Below are 11,263 nucleotides of genomic sequence, written 5' to 3' on the forward strand. Positions count from 1 at the left end.
TGGCCTCTCGCAGTGTGTAGCTAGCAAGGTGCTACACAGCATAGTCATATCGCTAGCGATAGTCCGAAGAAACCAAAGTGGAGCTAGTGGCATCACCAGTGCATATGTGTGTGGAGGACCGCGTGGAGCGACCTGACCTTACGGCCAGGTGAGACGACCTGCTGTGGAACTGCCTGATTGTGTTTGTTGAGTGGTGACTGTGATCAGTGGTACAGTAAATTAGTGAACTGTCACACAACGATACAGTGACTGACTCCAGAGCTTTGTGTAGACAGAGAAGAACCGACATCATCAATCTACTAGCACTTAGTGAATCACCTAGTGGGAGACAACGACGGATAACCATCGTCATCATACATCGTCCTTACTCATCTAGTTGTGTGAACGGGAGGAAGACTGGTATGTACCCCCTCTCTGGTCAATTAATCAGGTGTACAGATTGAGGTAAAATATTATCAAATTCTTGTTCAGGATATCATATATATTTAAAAATCTCAAAGTGGCTCATTTAGGTAGAGGTAACGCTTAAGGGAACTCGTGACACACGCACGCACGCCCGCCCACGTACTTATGCACGCACACAAGCGAGCACACACTAAAACACACACACACACACACACACACACACACACACACACACACACACACACACACACACACACACACACACACACACACACACACACACACACACACACACACACACACACACACACACACACACACACACACACACACACACACGCGCGCACACACACACACACACACGCACACACACACACACACGCACACACACACACAAACGTTGAGTCAGGGGAAAAAGTATTAACACCTTCTGGGAACAGGGGATAGGACCTTACTATTCCCCCCCCCCCCTCTTATCCCCCCCATCTGACCTGATCTGACCTGGTTACCATCTCCGCCCCCCACCCACCCCCAGTTCCCCGCATCCCCCATACACACACTCTTCCCCCTCCCCACTCTCTCCCCCTCTCTCTCTCCCACTCTCTCTCTCCCACTCTCTATCTCTCTCCCTCTCTCTCTCTCTCTCTCTCTCTCTCTCTCTCTCTCTCTCTCTCTCTCTCTCTCTCTCTCTCTCTCTCCCTCCCTCCCTCCCTCCCCTCTCTTTCCTTCCCCCCCTCTCTGTCCACCCACACACACACACACAAGTTGTGTAACAAGTAGAGTTTAACCCAAGCAAATTTAATGTAATGAAGATAGGGGTAGGAAGCAGGAGACCAGATACAAGGTATCATTTGGGAGATGAGATACTTAAAGATTCAGAGAGAGAGAAAGACCTGGAGGTTGATATCACGCCAGACCTGTCCCCTGAAGCTCATATCAAGAGGATAACATCAGCAGCATATGCCAGGTTGGCTAACATAAGAACGGCCTTTAGAAACTTGTGTAAGGAATCTTTTAGAACATTATATACCACATATGTCAGACCAATCCTGGAGTATGCGGCTCCAGCATGGAGTCCATATCTAGTCAAGCATAAGACTAAACTGAAAAAGGTTCAAAGGTTTGCCACCAGACTAGTACCCGAGCTGAGAGGTATGAGCTACGAGGAGAGACTACGGGAATTAAACCTCATTTTGTTGGAAGACAGAAGAGTTAGGGGGAACATGATCAACACATTCAAGATTTTCAAGGGAATCGACAGAGTTGATAGAGACAGGCTATTTAACACAAGGGGCACACACACTAGGGGACACAGGTGGAAATTGATTGCCCAAATGAGCCACAGAGATATTAGAAAGAACTTTTTTAGTGTCAGAGTGGTTGACAAATGGAATGCATTAGGAAGTAATGTGGTGGAGGCTGACTCCATACACAGTTTCCAGTGTAGATATGATAGAGCCCAATAGGCTCAGGAACCTGTACACCTGTTGATTGATGGTTGAGAGGCGGGACCAAAGAGCCAGAGCTCAACCCCCGCAAGCACAACTAGGTGAGTACAAATAGGTGAGTACACACATCTCCCCCCCTCTCTCCCTCACCCCATCTCTCCCTCACCCCATCTCTCCCTCACCCACTCTCTCCCTCTCCATCTCTCTCCCTCTCCTCTCTCTCCCTCTCTCCTTTCTCTCTCTCTCTCCCTCCCTCCTCTCTCTCCATCTCCTCTCCCTCTCCCCTTCTACTTTCTTCTCACTTCAGTGGAAGGGTCGGATCGCCCCCACCCACCAATTTATCTCTCCCTTTATCACTCCCTTTCTCTCTCTCTCTTTCTCTCTCTCTTTCTCTCTTTCTCTCTCTCTTTCTCTCTCTCTTTCTCTCTTTCTCTCTCTCTTTCTCTCTTTCTCTCTCTCTTTCTCTCTTTCTCTCTCTCTCTCTCTTTCTCCCTCCTCCATCCCACTCTGCCCTCCTGACAAATCCTATCACAGCACAACTATAGGAACAGGGGCAAGCATGACAGCCAAAGGTACCAGGGGAACAGGGAAGAGTCAAGGGGACGAAATGAAGGAAATGTTCGCCCAGTTTCTGGAGGACATCAAGAGTGAGATGGAAGAAATGATGCAGGAAATGAAGAACGAAATAAGCAACCTGAAAAAGAGGGCTGACAGCAGCAAAGGAGGAGATTGGAGCCCTCAAAGAGAATGGTATCGAGGCTGAGACTCAGAAAATCATCCAGGGAGAAGGTGGTAATAGTTTTTTGGATGAGAATGCCACAATAAAAGCAACATTTGCAGAAATACTAAAAAAAAATAACTCTGAAGTAATGACTGCAGTGATGGAGGTGGCCATGAAAGCAGCCACCTCACAGGAGGCGGCACGCTCCACTAGCCAACTGCTGGAAAGGAACAGATCAGTGGTTGCTGTGGGTATTAAAGAGCAAGAAGGCTCTAATAGGACAGAGTGGGATGACAAAGACAAAGCAGCAGAGAAGGAAGTATTAAAGGCACTAGACATGGAAGGGGCTGAGCATAGCATTGAAAAAGTTTTCAGGCTAGGTTGGTACAACAAAGACCGAGACCAAGTGATAAAGATAGTGTTTGCAAACGAGAGCACAAAGGAGAAGATTCTATCAAGGAAGAGCTCCCTGAAAAACGTGGGAAAATTAAAAAATGTATTCCTCCAGAGAGACAAGACAAGGGAGGAGAGAGCCATGGCGGCAGAAGCAAGGAAGAGGCGCAGGGCGAGAGGGGAAAACCAGGATGTCACAGCTCCCAACACAACACCCCCAGAGGCGAGGGGGGAACCCACAACCAGCTACCCAGTAACACCAGAGAGGAGGACAACCCTGCCACCCTTCTCTGCATAGAAAACCCCCCTACCCCAAACACTCCCTGCCAACACTTAAATGTTCAGCCAAACCTCCCTCCCCTCACACCCAATGCCCACCCTTCTACCCCTCCCCTCCTCCCGCCAAGTCCTCCCTCCCCCCTTTCCTTCCTGTCCTCCATCCCCTTTCACCCCATACCCTCCCAGTGCCTCCCCCTTCACTGGATCCCCCGCCCCTCATCCCAGTATCCTCTGAGACCCTGTTATCCACCTCACAGGTCCTCACACCCATGGAACAGCTTTCCCCACCAGCAGAACACTCACCAAGGAGGCGATTTGAGAAGGGACAGAAGAAAGTGAGCCTCAAAGCAATGTACACTGACATAGATGGAATTACAAATAAAGCAAATGAGCTTGGAGAACGGGTACTAGAGGAAATCCCAGACATAATAGCCCTCACAGAAACAAAGCTGTTACGAACCCGGATCCAGCGTCCGAGCCCGGAGTAGTGACGACCGCGCCATCTGTGGGTCGGCTCCCGAAAACCCCTCCAAACGGACGACGACACCTGGTGAGGATGGCGTGTACTGGCCTCGAGGGCCAGTTTCCAGTCCTGTTCAGCACTCAACACCGCCGCTGCTGTCCTCTGGTGAGGTGGTGCTCAGACTACAACGCCATCTATGAAGTGGATGTGTCGGGCGTTTGTGTCTGAGCCTGTAAGTGAGGTGTTTTAGTGTCCCAGTTATTGATGACGTGTCTGCTTACAGAGTCGACCTGGGACTGCTGTGCTGGGAGTTGAGTCAGTCTACCCGAGGCAGCCGTCTCCATACCTTGTACTTTGCTGCAGCAGTTGTGAAGTCGTCCCCCCGGAAGAACACTGTGGTGTGTTAGCCTGCCAGTGGAGTGGCAGTAAAAGGATTTACCCGGGACCGACTGTTGGAGACGATCATCCACTGGGGTATTGAGGACAGGAGAGTGATTTTGTGGTGTCACACGAAGCTCCTGTCTAGGGCGTTCCCCTTATATCGTTCGTGGAGTGGCCTGACCAGCGTTGCGGGTCCGGAACCTGCCAGCAGACCGGCTGGATTTGTGGTTGACGGCCTCCACGGCGGTGCCCCCAGTGGACCTGTGTTTTGGCTGACCTGTGGCCAGGGTAGGCTCAGCTTCTCAGAAGGATTCGTTGTGAGGCCACGAAGAAGCACCGAGGACTGAGCACCGAGAGTTTTGGCACCAGAGTCTTCAGCAGAAGACAACGATTGTGGATAATCCCCTTGTATAGTGTTAATACCCCTCCCCCTGTGTAACCTTTTTATATATTATTTATTGGTGGCGGACATTATATTATATTAAGTTCTTAACTTTCTTTCCCTTCCCCCTTTTGAGTTTCTTGCGTCACGGATCACATCCCTTGAAAGCCACTACTGGCTTGGGGTCGGATACTACTTACTCTAATAACATCAGAGTGAGAACCCCGTTGCGTCCCGAGAGGGCCGTAACAAAAGCTAACGAAAAAGATAACAAATGCAGTGTTCCCACAGGACTATTATGTTATGAGGAAAGAGAGGGAAGGAAGAGGTGGGGGTGGTGTAGCTCTGCTGGTAAGAAAAGGCTGGGATTTTGAGGAGATGGTTATTCAGGGCTGTGAAGGTTTCAGTGACTACATAGCAGGTACCATAACAAATGGAGGGAAAAAATTATATCCGTAGTCCACCACCATATGACAGAAGACCTAGACAGGAATATGATAGAAACAACATAGCCACCATTAACATAATAGAAAGAGCAGCTTCTGTTGCTAGCAGGAATGGATCTGGACTACTAATTAGGGGGCATATGCATGTAAATTAAAAGTGGTTCAATTTGCTTAAAAATTTATGTATGAAATGGTTATAGAAAGGGCTGCAACTGGTCCAAGTTTCACCATCACACCCTAAACAGAAAAGGAGAAAAAAAATACACAACGTATTATGCAACGAATGTTCAACATTCTCAAATAATCTCAGGGAACACATGTGTCAACTAAAATGTCTACTATGTGCTGTAGAAGCACAAACTCTTGTAATAATTGTAATATGTATGTGCAATATATTTATATGTAAATTTTTTTTTTCTTTTTTTTTTGGCCAATTTTTTTTTTTTCTCGTTTGTTATCAAGGGATTTGCATGAAACTTGCACACCTTGCTCAATGGATGCCTATCTGCAAGGGTGCCAATTATGAACGAAATCTGTCGAAGTCAAGCTCAGCTACAGGTGGCCGAACTTGGATCTTTATTTTACTCTGGAAAGTAATTTACACCTTCAAAGTACTTCAGAGCTTTCATTTATTAATCAATTTACATGCAAATTACACCTTATATGTATAGTTTGTGCTTCTACAAACCTATTTAAACATTTTAGTCCAAAGTTCATTTGTTGATTTTTTAAAAATTTATAAACATCATATATTGCATATTTTTGGAAGGGTAACTTTGAATAATTATATTATTGCACTAAACACTTTTTTGATAAAACTGATCACTACAATCCTTTATTATGTGCTACATTTAATATCTGAGTGTTATAGAAATGATTTTAGTTGACACATGTGTTCCCTGAAACTATTTGAAAATGTTGAAAATTCGTTGCATAATACGTTGTGTATTTTTTTTCTCCTTTTCTGTTTAGGGTGTGATGGTGAAACTTGGACCAGTTGCAGCCCTTTCTATAACCATTTCATAAATAAATTTATAAACAAATTGAACAATTTTTACTCAACCCGTAATAAGCCCCCTTATGGGAGACTTCAACCATGGGAAGATATATTGGGAGAGCAGAGACCCGCATGGGGGACCAGAAACATGGAGAGCTAAGCTGCTGGACGTGGCAACAAGAAACTTTCTAAGCCAGTACATCAAAGAACCAACAAGAATGAGAGAAGATGAACCAGCAATGCTTGATTTGATATTTACCCTAAATGAGTGGGATATGAGGGAAGTTAAAATGGAAAAGCCCTTGGGAATGAGTGACCACAGTGTATTGAACTTTGAGTGCCTGGTAGAGCTAGGAATTATCTCCCCCAAAAAAGAACTAGGAATCAAAAGGCTGGCATACCGAAAGGGGAATTAAAAACAGATAAGAAGTTTCCTAAGTGAAATACCTTGGGACACCGACCTCAGAGATAAGTGTGTACAGGGTATGATGGAATATGTTACCCAAAAGTGTCAGGAGGCAGTAAACAGGTTCACCCCGGCCCAAAGGGAAAAATCCAAGAAGCAACAGAAGAATCCAATGTATAATAGGGCATGTATGGAAGCGAAGAAACTAAACAAAAAGGCGTGGAGGAACGTCCGGAATAACAGAACACTAGAAAGCAGAGAGAGATACCAGAGAACCAGGAATGAGTACGTCAGGGTGAGAAGAGACGCAGAGAAAGGTTTTGAAAATGATATAGCAGACAAAGCCAAGACCAAACCAAAGCCACATCAGAAGGAAAAACAATAGTGACAGTCACATCAGAAGGAAAAGAAGGATTTCCACAGTCACATCAGAAGGAAAACAATAGTGAAAGAACAGGTATTGAGGCTTAGAACAGGCGAAGACAGGTATACAGAGAATGACAGAAAGGAGTGTGAAGAACTCAACAAGAGGTTCCAGGAGGTCATCACAATAGAACAAGGTGAGGTCACTGTCCTAGGAGAAAGGGAGGTAAACCAGGCGGCCTTGGAAGAGTTCGAAATTGCGAGAGAGGAGGTCAAGAGACACCTGCTGGACCTGGATGTTAGAAAGGCTGTTGGTCCAGACGGGATCTCACCATGGATACTGATAGAGTGTGCAGAGGAACTTTACTTGCCACTCTCCATAGTGTATAGTAAGTCACTGGAGACGGGAGACCTACCAGAAATATGGAAGACGGCGAATGTAATCCCAATATACAAAAAGGGCGACAGGCAAAAGGCACTGAACTACAGGCCAGTGTCCTTGACTTGTATACCATGCAAGGTGATGGAGAAGATCGTGAGAAAAAACCTGGTAACACATCTGGAGAGAAAGGACTTCGTGACAAATCGCCAGCATGGGCTCAGGGAGGGTAAATCTTGCCTTACAGGCTTGATAGAATTCTACGATCAGGTGACAAAAATTAAGCAAGAAAGAGAGGGCTGGGCGGACTGCATTTTCTTAGATTGTCGGAAAGCCTTTGACACAGTACCGCATAAGAGGCTGGTACATAAGCTGGAGAGACAGGCAGGTGTAGCTGGTAAGGTGCTCCAGTGGATAAAGGAGTACCTAAGCAATAGGAAGCAGAGAGTTACGGTGAGGGGTGAGACCTCCGATTGGCGTGAAGTCACCAGTGGAGTCCCAAAGGGCTCTGTACTCGGTCCTATCTTGTTTCTGATATATGTAAATGATCTCTCAGAGGGTATCGATTCATTTCTCTCAATTTTTGCGGAAGATGCTAAAATTATGAGAAGGATTAAAACAGAAGAAGACCTAGACAAGCTGAAGGAATGGTCGAACAAATGGTTGTTTGAGTTTAACCCAACCAAATGTAATGTAATGAAGATAGGCGTAGGGAGCAGGAAGCCAGATACAAGGTATCATCTGGGAGAGGAAATTCTTCAGGAGTCAGAGAGAGAAAAAGACTTGGGGGTTGATATCACGCCAGACCTGTCTCCTGCAGCACATATCAAGAGGATAACATCAGCAGCATATGCCAGTCTAGCCAACATACGAACAGCATTCAGAAACTTGTGTAAATAATCATTCAGAACTTTGTATACCACATATGTCAGGCCAATCCTGGAGTATGCAACCCCAGCATGGGGGTCCATGTTAAGTCTAAAGTCCATATAAGACGAAACTGGAAAAGGTTCAAAGGTTTGCCACCAGACTAGTACCCGAGCTGAGAGGTATGAGCTACGAGGAGAGACTACGGGAATTAAACAAACTTCGCTGGAACACAGAAGAGTTAAGGGGGACATGATCACCACATTCAAGATTCTGAAGGGAATTGATAGGGTGGATAAAGACGGGCTATTTAACACAAGGGGCACAGGCACAAGGGGACACAGGTGGAAACTGAGTGCCTAAATGAGCCACAGAGATATTAGAAAGAACTTTTTTAGTGTCAGAGTGGTTGACAAATGGAATGCATTAGGCAGTAATGTGGTGGAGGCTGACTCCATACACAGTTTCAAGTGTAGATTTGATAGAGCCCAAATGGCTCAGGAATCTGTACACCTGTTGATTGACGGTTGAGAGGCGGGACCAAAGAGCCAGAGCTCAACCCCCGCAAACACAACTAGGTGAGTACAACTAGGTGAGTACACACTCACACACACACACACACACACACACACACACACACACACACACACACACACACACACACACACACACACACACACACACACACACACACACACACACACACACACACTCTCTCTCTTCCTCCCCCTCTCTCTCTTCCTCCCCCCCTCTCTCTCCCTCCCCTCTCTCGCTCCCACCCCTCTCTCTCTTCCTCCCCCTCTCTCTCTTCCTCCCCCCCTCTCTCTCCCTCCCCCCCTCTCTCTCTCTGTGTGTCTCTCTCTCTCTCTCTCTCTCTCTCTCTCTCTCTCTCTCTCTCTCTCTCTCTCTCTCTCTCTCTCTCTCTCTCTCTCTCTCTCTCTCTCTCTCTCACACACACACACTCATAGGGAAATCATGGAAGGGAGACGAACTCTGACTGCCAAACGCAGGAAATTCACAACTGGAACAAACACAGAGGATGGGATGGAACAGGAAGCCTGGATGAAGGAAGTACTCCAGCAAATGCAGAATGAATTCAGTGAAGGACTGAGGGTAATGAGGGAGACAGTAGCCAACCTGCAAGATGATTTAAGGGCAGCAAAGGAGGAGATAAGATACCTAAAGGAGACTCTTCCACAATACCAGGCACAAACCGTACCCCAGGGAGATGGGAATGCTACTGTGGAGGGGACCACCACAACCCAGATCTCATTTGCTGAAATGCTTAAAAAGAGCCCTGAAGCTAGGTCTGCGGTTAAGGAAGTTGCCATGGAAGTGGCTTCCTCTCAGGAAGCAGCTAGATGTACTAGCCGGCTGATAGAGAGAAATAGAGCAGTAGTAGTAGCAGGCATTGAAGAACAAACAGGGACCAGACCAAAGGAGCGGAGAGACAAGGACAAAAACATGATTAAAGAGATCCTTAAAGAGGTAAGGATGGAGGGAGCTGAGCGAAATGTTGAAAAGGTTTTCAGGCTTGGAAAGTACAACAAGGACAGAGACCGAATGATAAAGGTGGTTTTCATGAGCGAAATCGCGAAAGAGGAACTGCTAGCAAGGAAGTGTTGTCTAAAAGGTGTAGAGAAGTTCAAGAAAATATTCCTGCAGAGGGATATGACAAGGGAAGAGAGAATACGGACAGCAGACGCGAGGAAGGAGCGCAGGGAGAGAGAAGGAAATCAGAGTACCACAACCCAGAACCCTACAATCCCAGAGGGAAGTGGAGAACCCTCCTCAAACAGTGCAACAGCCACAGGGATTGGGGCACCACCCCCAAATTCTACCCAACAGACACCCAACCTGCCCCATCCCCTGTCAGCCCCCCACTAAGTACCCACCTAGGGCACCCTCCCCCCACCCACCCCCCCTCCCCCCACTCACCCCCCTTCTCCCCCTCACCCCTGTCCCCAGGACCTCCCTTCTCCCCCATCCCCCATGCCCTCCCTTCTCCCACATGCCTTCCCGTCTCTCCCACCCCCATGCCCTCCCTTCTCCCCCTCCCCCCTAAGCCCCCCACTCTCCCCCACCCCACCTAAGTCTTCCCCTCTCCCCCACTCCCCTAAACCCTCCCCTCTTCCTCACCCACCTCAGCCCTCCCTTTTCCCCCACGCCCCCCAAGCCCTCCACCCTTTTCTCTCCCCCAAGCCCCCCCATCTCCCCTATCCCCCACAGCCTCTCCTCCCCCCATGCTTCCCCAACCCTCCCTCTCTTACCCACCCCCTGTACCCTCCCCCTCTTATCCACCCCCTGTACCCTCCCCCTCTTATCCACCCCCTGTACCCTCCCCCTCTTATCCACCCCCTGTACCCTCCCCCTCTCCCCCACCACCCCAAGCCCTCCCTCCTCCACCAATCCCCCCGTGCCAGGTCCCCCCAGCTCCCACTCACCCCAGATCCCAAAGGTCCCCCCCAGAAAAGAAGCAGAAGAGAGTCAGTTTCAGGGTGATGTACTCGAACATAGATGGGATCACAAGCAAGACAAGTGAACTAAGGGAAAGAGCACAAGAAGTTAACCCAGATGTAATCGGACTCACTGAAACAAAACTCTCTGGAATCATAACGAATGCCGTGTTTCCCCAGGAGTATACAGTAATAAGGAAAGAGAGGGAAGGTAGAGGAGGAGGCGGAGTGGCCCTACTCATGAGAAGGGAATGGAGTTTTAAGGAGATGGCCATCCCGGGCTGTGAGGAGTTCAGAGACTACATAGCAGGCACCATAACAATGGGAGGACCAAGAATAGTAGTAGCAGTAATATACAACCCTCCACCAAATGACAGGAGACCCAGTCAAGAGTATGAAAACAACAACAAGGCAGTTAACACTATAATTGAGAGGGCAGCCTCTGCTGCCTGTAGAAATAGATCCCACCTGCTCATCATGGGCGACTTCAATCACGGAAAGATTGACTGGGAGAACAAGGAACCGCATGGAGGCGAGGATACGTGGAGAGCCAAACTATTGGAGGTGGTGACAAGCAACTTTTTAACGCAGCATGTCGGAGAACCCACAAGGATGAGAGGCAATGACGAACCAGCGAGACTCGACCTAGTCTTCACTCTGAACGACTCCGACATAAGAGAAATCGGTTTTGAGGACCCAGTAGGAATGAGCGACCACAGTGTACTGGTGTTTGAGTACTTGATTGAAGAAGGGTTATTGAACTCGAGGAGGGATACCGAAACCAAAAGGTTAGCATACCGAAAGGGAAACTATGAGCGGATAAGAAAATTCCTAACAGATATAGCATGGGAAACAGAGCTCAGGGGAAAGACGGCCC

This window comes from Procambarus clarkii, chromosome 4 (genome assembly GCF_040958095.1).
Source record: "Procambarus clarkii isolate CNS0578487 chromosome 4, FALCON_Pclarkii_2.0, whole genome shotgun sequence".
Lineage (NCBI taxonomy): Eukaryota > Metazoa > Arthropoda > Malacostraca > Decapoda > Cambaridae > Procambarus > Procambarus clarkii.